Raw genomic sequence first — 7,755 nt, forward strand, 5'->3', positions numbered from 1 at the left:
ACATTTACTATGCGCCAGGCACTGTACTAAACTCTGGGTTAGGGACAAGGTAATCAGCAGACACAGTTCCTTTCCCATATGGGGCTCCCAGTCTTAATCCCCATTTTACAGATGAGGCGACTGAGGCACAGAGATGTGAAGCGACTTGATCAAAGTCGCACAGCAGAAAAGTGGCAGATCAGCTCCTTTCGAAACCCAGGCCTGTGCTCTACCCACTAGACCATGCTTATTCTCTTTTCCCATCACTTGGTACTATACTTGAAACCTAGTAAGCTCTTTAGTACCATTAAAACATTTTAAGGTTATAGTCTTTCCCTCTAGTTCCTGCTTTCTCCCTGGGGTATAATGACCCAGTATCTGTTCTATCTGGTGCTCTAGTGGCCTCTGATTGTAGTCTTTTCCTGTAGAAATGATGTCTGGGTAATCCTCCTCCTCTACACCCCTCCCCCGGGCTTCCCTGGGACCACCGCCAGTCCAAACAGCAGCCTCTCACCATCCTCTGACCACTCCAGCCTCGGTTTCGGGGTCTGCCCATCGCCCTCTTCTGACTTCTCTGTCTCTCCCGTCGTCCCCTCTGAGCTCTGTGGCTTCCTGTCCCCATTCATTGTTGGGGATTTGGACGGCAATCAATCAATCAATCAATAAATCAATGGGCTTTTATTGAACACTTACTGTTTGCAGAGCACTGTACTAAACACTGGAGAGAGAACAATGCAATGGAGTTGGTAGACTTGATACTTGACCTCAAGAAACTTACGGTCTACATGGGGAGATGGACATTAAAGTAGGTCATGGTTAGGGGAAATAACAGATCATGAGACTATACGAGTATAGTCAGGCTGGGGGGAGTAACAGACTGCTTAAGGGGTACACAGCCAATTTCAGAGTCGACGCGGAGGGGAAAGCAGACAAGAGCGATGATTTCCAGCCACAAATTTTCCTCAAGGCGGCCTTCATGTCCAGGTTCCTCAGGTTGTAGATGAGGGGGTTCATGGCTTGGGCATCACGGTGTAGAATACAGACATCAGCAGGTACAACGTCGAGGGGAAGTCTGACACGGGTTTGACTTAGGCGAAGCTTTCGGTCGAGCGGAAATGTGTGACGACGGCGAAGTGGGTCAGGCAGGTGGAAAAGGCTTTGGCCCGATTCTCGGTGGACGGGAACCTCAGCATGGCCGAGAAGATGCGGACGTTGGAGATGACGATGGAGACGAAAGAGACGAAACAAAGCCGATAGCCAGAGTCACGCTGACGTCAACGACAATGTGCGCTTCGGGAACAAGAGATCTTCAGTAAGGAGGGAGCGTCGCAGAAGAACTGCTGGATCACGTTGGACTCGCAGAAGCTTAATATAAACGTCCTGGCAGAGTACATCGCCCCGAAAAACCCCCGGCTGATCTAGGAGACGGCGTCCATCTTCCCACAGGCCTCTCTGTTCTTGACTACGTCGTAGTGCAGGGGGCAGCAGATGGCGGCGTAGCGGTCGTAGGAAATCGCCGTATGGACGAACACCTCCGAAGCAGTATAACAGAACCACCAAAATGACTTGGGCCATACAACCTCTGAAATAAATGGATCTGTTGCCGATCAGGGAGTTGAGGATGGATTTGGGGACGGTGACAGAGATGTAGCAGAGGTCGAAGAAGTACAGGTTCCTGAGGAAGAGGTACTTGGGGGTGTGGAGGCGCCGGTCGAGGACAGTGACGGCGACGATGAGGAGATTCCCCATCAGGGCCGCCAGGTAGAACAAGAGGAACAGCGCGACGTGGACAAGCTGAAACTCCTGGACCTCCGAGAATCCCAGCAGGAGGAATTCTGTCACAACTGTGTGATTGGTCATGTGGTCTGAGGACTGCCTGAGGGTACCAAGAAAGCAATTGAGTATCACTCTGAGAAAAAACATAGGGAAAGTGAAATTCTTATGTTGCATAGCACCTCTCAGATTCCTCTTCTTTCTGCGTCTGGCCTGGAATGAAGACAAGCACTCAAACCGATTTATTATCCCAGGAACGTTCCTTGTTCTTAAATGTTTGTGAGGATTGAGATACTGCACTCCTCTTATTCATCTAGTCACACTAGCTTATCTGTCTGCCCTGGTACGCCCTCTCCCTTCGTGTCTGGCAGACCCCCACTCTCCTCTCCCCAATAAACACAAATGTAAAAACGAAGCGGCAGGGTGACTAAAAGACAAGGCAGATGCAGAGAAACAGAGATAGGGAGACAGAAGCACAGAGACCAAACAAAATTCAAGGAGATACCTAGACCAGGAGACTGAGTTTTAATTATAGCTCTGCCACTAGCTTTCAGTGTGACCTGCGGTGAGACCTTCAGCCAGTCACATAACTTCTCTGGCCTCGGTTCCTTCATTTGCAAGTAGTGATTAATGACTTTCTCTCCCTGCTAAGTAAACTGTGAGCCCCATGTTGGAGAGGGTCTATTAGAGAAGCAGCGTGGCCTAGTGGAAAGGGCACAGGCTTGGGAGTCAGAAGACGTGGGTTCTAATCCCGGCTCCAACACTTGTCTACTGTGTGACCTTGAGCAAGCCACTTCACTTCTCTGTGCCTCAGTCACCTCATCTGTAAAGTGGGGATTAAGACTGAACCCCTCATGGGACAACCTGATTACCTTGTATCTCCCCCAGTGCTTAGAATAGTGCTTGACATATACCATTATTGTTATTATTATTATTATTATTATCTTGTATCTCCCCTAGTGCTTAGAACAATCCTAGGCATGCACTAAGTGCTTAACAAGTATTAATAAAAAAATAATACCGGTTTCCATATTACTTAGAGTGTGAGCTCCTTGTGGGACATGGACTATTTCCAATCTTCTATCAACCCCAGCACTTAGAACAGTTCCAGCGTTTAGTACAGTGCCTGGAACATAATAAGCGCATAACTAATACCATAATTATTGCTATTATTACTACAAAACACTCTCTAAGTCCTTAACAATACCTATAAAAAATACCTGTTCTCCCTCCAGTTTAGACTGGGAGCCCCTTGTGGGACGTGGAGTCCGTCCAATCTTGTATCTAGCCCAGAGCCCATCCCTGTGCTTGGAATATAGTAAGCACTTACCAAGCTAGAGGAAGACAAGGATCAGGCACGAACTCACATGAACAATGAAACAGCTGAAGGTCACTGAAACGGATTTCCTGACGCACGTTGGCACTTACCAATGGACGGAAACAGGCGATTTCTCGTCACATATCTCGCAGACTTACAAAAGCCTCATTTTTTTGCTGTTCAGTCCCTCTGTCTCTGACGTTGTGGTCAGGGATCTTGTCTCCCAACTCTGTTATGTTGCACTATATAGTACAGAGCTCTGCCTACAGGAAGCGTTCAGTAAATACCACTGATGTATTAATTAAAATCCATCTCCCCCTCCAGACTGTAGGCTCATTGTGGCCATGAAATGTATCTCCCAACTCCGTTATATTGTACTGTCCCGAACGCTTAGTTCAGTGCCCTGCACACAGTAAGCACTCAGTCAATCCCACTGACTGATTGCTGGTTGCACCCGGGAGGAGAGATCACTCGCTTGTTGAGGAGTTCCCGAAAGATGGTGTCTTTCAGATTCTGCGCTCCTCTCGAGTGGCAATTTATAATCCTTCCCACGTGGCCTCTCTTTTTCCCTCTGGAGAAAGCAGGATTCCTCTTTTGTTCTGAAGGACTTCGTGACTGAAAGCCCCCAGAATCTACTGTGATTGCAAGAATGTATGAATGAATCATCCTGGCTTTACCATGAGGATAATCAAGCTACTCTTCACACCCCCCCCCCCCATTGCTTCATATTTATAAATTATAAATTGTATATCATAAATTATTTATTTAGATTAATACCTGTACCCTCTCTAGATTTTTCGGTTCTTGTGGGTAGGGAAGGTGTCTACCAACTCTGTTATACTGCAATGAAAACAATAATAATAGTAGTGGTATTTGTTAAGCACTTACTATGTGCCATGTACTGCGCTAAGCGCTGGGGTGGATACAAGCAAATTGGGTTGGACGCAGTCCCTGTCCCACGTGGGACTCACAGTCTTCATCCCCATTTTACACAGGAGGGAACTGAGGCATAAAGAAGTGAAGTGACTTGCCCAAGGTTACACAGCAGATCGGTGGCAAAGCCAGGACTGGAACACATGGCCCCAGGCCCATGCCCTGTCCACTATGCCATGCTGCTTCTCTGGCATACCGTACACTCTCAAGGGCCAGTACAGTGCTCCGCACACTGCAAGTGCTCAATAAAAGCCACTGATGGTGATGATTGATGATTGATGATTGAAGGCCTTAAGTGAAGGAGGCTGGGATGATTTATTTTCCCAGTACCGTCTTCTCAGAAGATACTTTTCTGTCATCTGGAATCATTTTTGTGATCAAGGGTCTCGTTTTGATTTCCTCCTTAAGATCTAGGATCCCCGCTTAACCAACTCTTTCCTCTGTCTGTGTTTTCGTCCTCTTATTCCCTGAAGATAATAATAATTGTGACATTACTTAAGCACTTACTATGTGCCAAGCATCTATAGGATTCAAACTAATCAGGTCGGACAACAGCCTCCGTCTCACATAGGGCTCACAGTCTTCATCCCATTTCACAGATGAGGAAACTGAACCAAAGAGAAGTGACTCGACCATGGTCACAGAGCAGACATGTGGTGGAGAGGGTATTAGAACCCAGCACCTCTGACTCCCAGGTCCGGGGTCTTTCCGCTGGCTATTCTGCTTCTCCGTTTGGTGAGCACTACCAGAGCATTGTTTTAAGCCCTTGGAGAAAACACTAGGCTATCTCAGGGGGCTTGCAATATTATGGGGGAGGCAGACATTCAAGTGAATTACACACTGGAAGCAACAGAGTGCAAGGATTTGGACATAATCCCTATGGGACTGGGGCAGGATAAGTATCCATGTCCTTGGGAATAAAGACCTAAGGGTCCAGGCAACCCAGAAGAGATGGTGAATAAATAGGGTGAGTGGAGGTTGGGGAAACCCACATACCCCAACCACCCCAAGTACTACATCGCAATATTCCCAAGCACTGGGAATCAATTCTGGGAGAGCAGCTGGATCCTAGAGAGGAGGCTAGACACCTAATATTAAAATATTGCACGGAAAGTCATCCGGGACCATATTAGCTAATCAATCAGTGGTATTTATTGAGCGCTTACCGTGTGCAGAATGTTGTACCAAGCGCTTGGGACAGTACAATATAATAGATTCGGTAGACGCGTTCCCTGCCTACAGTGAGCTTACGGACTAGTGGGGGAGACAGAAATGAATATAAATAAATAAATTATGGATATGGACATCAGTGCTGTGGGCCCGAGGGAGGGGTGAATAAAGGGAGCAAATCCAAGTGCAAGGGGGACGCGGAAGGGAGTGGGAGATGAGGAGATAAGGGCTTGGTCAGGGAAGGCCTCTTGGAAGAGATTTACCTTCCAAGAGATTTACCTTCCAAGAGATGACGACGTGCGTTTCGGAACAGGAGATCTTCAGTAATGAAGGGATGTTGCAGAAGAACTGCTGGATCACGTTAGAGCCACGGAAGCTCAGTGCTAATATTCCGGCTGTGTACATCACTGCGAACAGCACCCCGCTGAGCCAGGAGGCGGCCGCCATCTGCCCACAGGTCCATGATGACCTCGCAGCGCAGAGGGCGGCAGATGGCGGCATAGCGGTCGTAGGACATCGCCGTGAGTAGGGGCAACTCCTTGAAAGCCAACGAAATCACTAAAACGACCTGAGTCACACAGCCCAATACGGAGATGGTGTCACCCATGCACCGAGGACAGGTTTATTCAGTAATCGGGGAGGCGAGAGAGAGAGAGAGAGAGAGAGAGAGAGAGAGAGAGAGAGAGAGAGAGAGAGAGAGAGAGAGAGAGAGAGAGAGAGAGAGAGAGAGAGGAGGCTGGGGACGGAAAGCCTGAGTGTTATATAAAATTTATTCTGCGAGGCGAATTGAATTATGTAGTAGTTTTGCCGCAATGGATTGAGCTTCCCTTTCGCGAAGAATTTAATCAATTAGCAATATTCGAGCTTCCTAACGGGAGGAACACAATCATACGTGAATCGCGCATGGGTGAGGTGGCTAGGTCTCACCCATGTGCACTTCCCATTCGGGACGAATCCACCTACTTTCCCACAAGGGAAGAATCCATTCCATTAACCGCGCACGTGGTGGGCGGCTAGCTCTCACCATGTGCTCTCCCTACATGGGAGGAATACACTTATGATCCCCATCCGCAGAGGGGCATCTGGATCCCACCCACGAGACACTCACCCGTCCCGCAGCTCTTGCCTCCGTGTGCTGGTTCTGGTTGCAGAGCGGGCATCTGGTCTTCTGGTGAGAGAAAGACAGTGGGCCATTGCTATTGTTGCAGCAGCTGCTCCTTCTGCTGCTGCGTGTCTTGGTGTTCGGACCCCAAAAGGACAAAGGAGACAGGTATTTATCACCTGTGCTCCTAGGCCATTCCAGCTTCCGATCTCAGTCTATCCAATCACTGCCCTCCCCCCTCCTCCATACCTAATTTGATTGGCACGGGGGCGAGGGACACCTTCTGTATTCCTGGCTTGGGCTGTCAATCTAGCAGATTTGGTCGTGGGGGCAGTATCCGACGATCACTTCCGAGTTCCGCCTGCTGGCTCAGGTGGTCACTAGATAGCTTTTGACTTTGAGATGACCGGTACCCCAGAGTCACCTTGGGACAGATGTCTCTGCCATTGATCAGGGAGTTGTGGGTGGACTTGGGGACGGTGACGGAGATGAGCTGAGGTCGAGGACGGACAGGTTCCTGGGAAGAAGTACATGGGGTTGTGGAGGCGCCGGTCGAGGGCGGTGACGGCGACGATGAGGAGATTCCCCGTCAGGGCTGCCAGGTAGACCAGGAGGAACAGCGCAGCCTGGACCAGCTGCAGCTCCCGGACCTCCGAGAATCTCAGCAGGAGGAATTCTCTCACCCTGGTGGTGTTTCCCATCTTCACGGATTATCTGTGGATTTCCCATGGATGCACAGAGAAAGAGCACGTTTAAAGGAAGGAATCTGAAAAATCCCCATTTTCATTTTCAACTATCAGCCTCCCTCCGTTTTGGCTTCTAAGTCTGCATTTTCACTTTCATAGAGATTCTGGATGGGAAATCAACGGCTTTGGAGCAATGGAAAAGGGGCTGGGGTCATAACACCCCACCCACTCACCCCTTTCTCTCGCTCTCACGCACACGCACACTTCACAAAGATCTTTTTATATTGTCTACCAACTCTGTTCCACTATGCTCTCCCAACTCTGTTCTATTTCACTCTCCCAAACACTTAGTTCAGTGCTCTGAAAACAGTAAGTACGCAATAAATACCATTGATTAATTGATCATTTCTGCGAACACCTTTTTGGTTTGTGTCATAATGGCACCTTGATATTATCATTCAATCATATTTATTGAACCCTCACTGTGAGCAGAGCACGGTACTAAGCACTTGGAAAGTACAATTCAGAAAAAGAGAGAGACAATCCCTGCCCACAATGGGCTCACAGTCTAGAATTGAATGAATTACCTCGGTTTCCTAATATTTCTTCAACATTAATGGTGTTTCTTGAGCGCTTTCTGTGTGCAGGGCACAGTACTAAGTGCTTGGGTGAGTACAATAGAACACAGTTGGTGAAAACGTTCCCTGCCCACAGCGAGCTTACAGTCTAGTGGAAGAGACAGACATTAATATAAATATATGTTACGAAAATGAATATAAGTTCCCTTCCTTATT

This window comes from Tachyglossus aculeatus, unplaced genomic scaffold, assembly GCF_015852505.1.
Source record: "Tachyglossus aculeatus isolate mTacAcu1 unplaced genomic scaffold, mTacAcu1.pri scaffold_105_arrow_ctg1, whole genome shotgun sequence".
In the NCBI taxonomy this organism is placed as follows: Eukaryota; Metazoa; Chordata; class Mammalia; order Monotremata; family Tachyglossidae; genus Tachyglossus; species Tachyglossus aculeatus.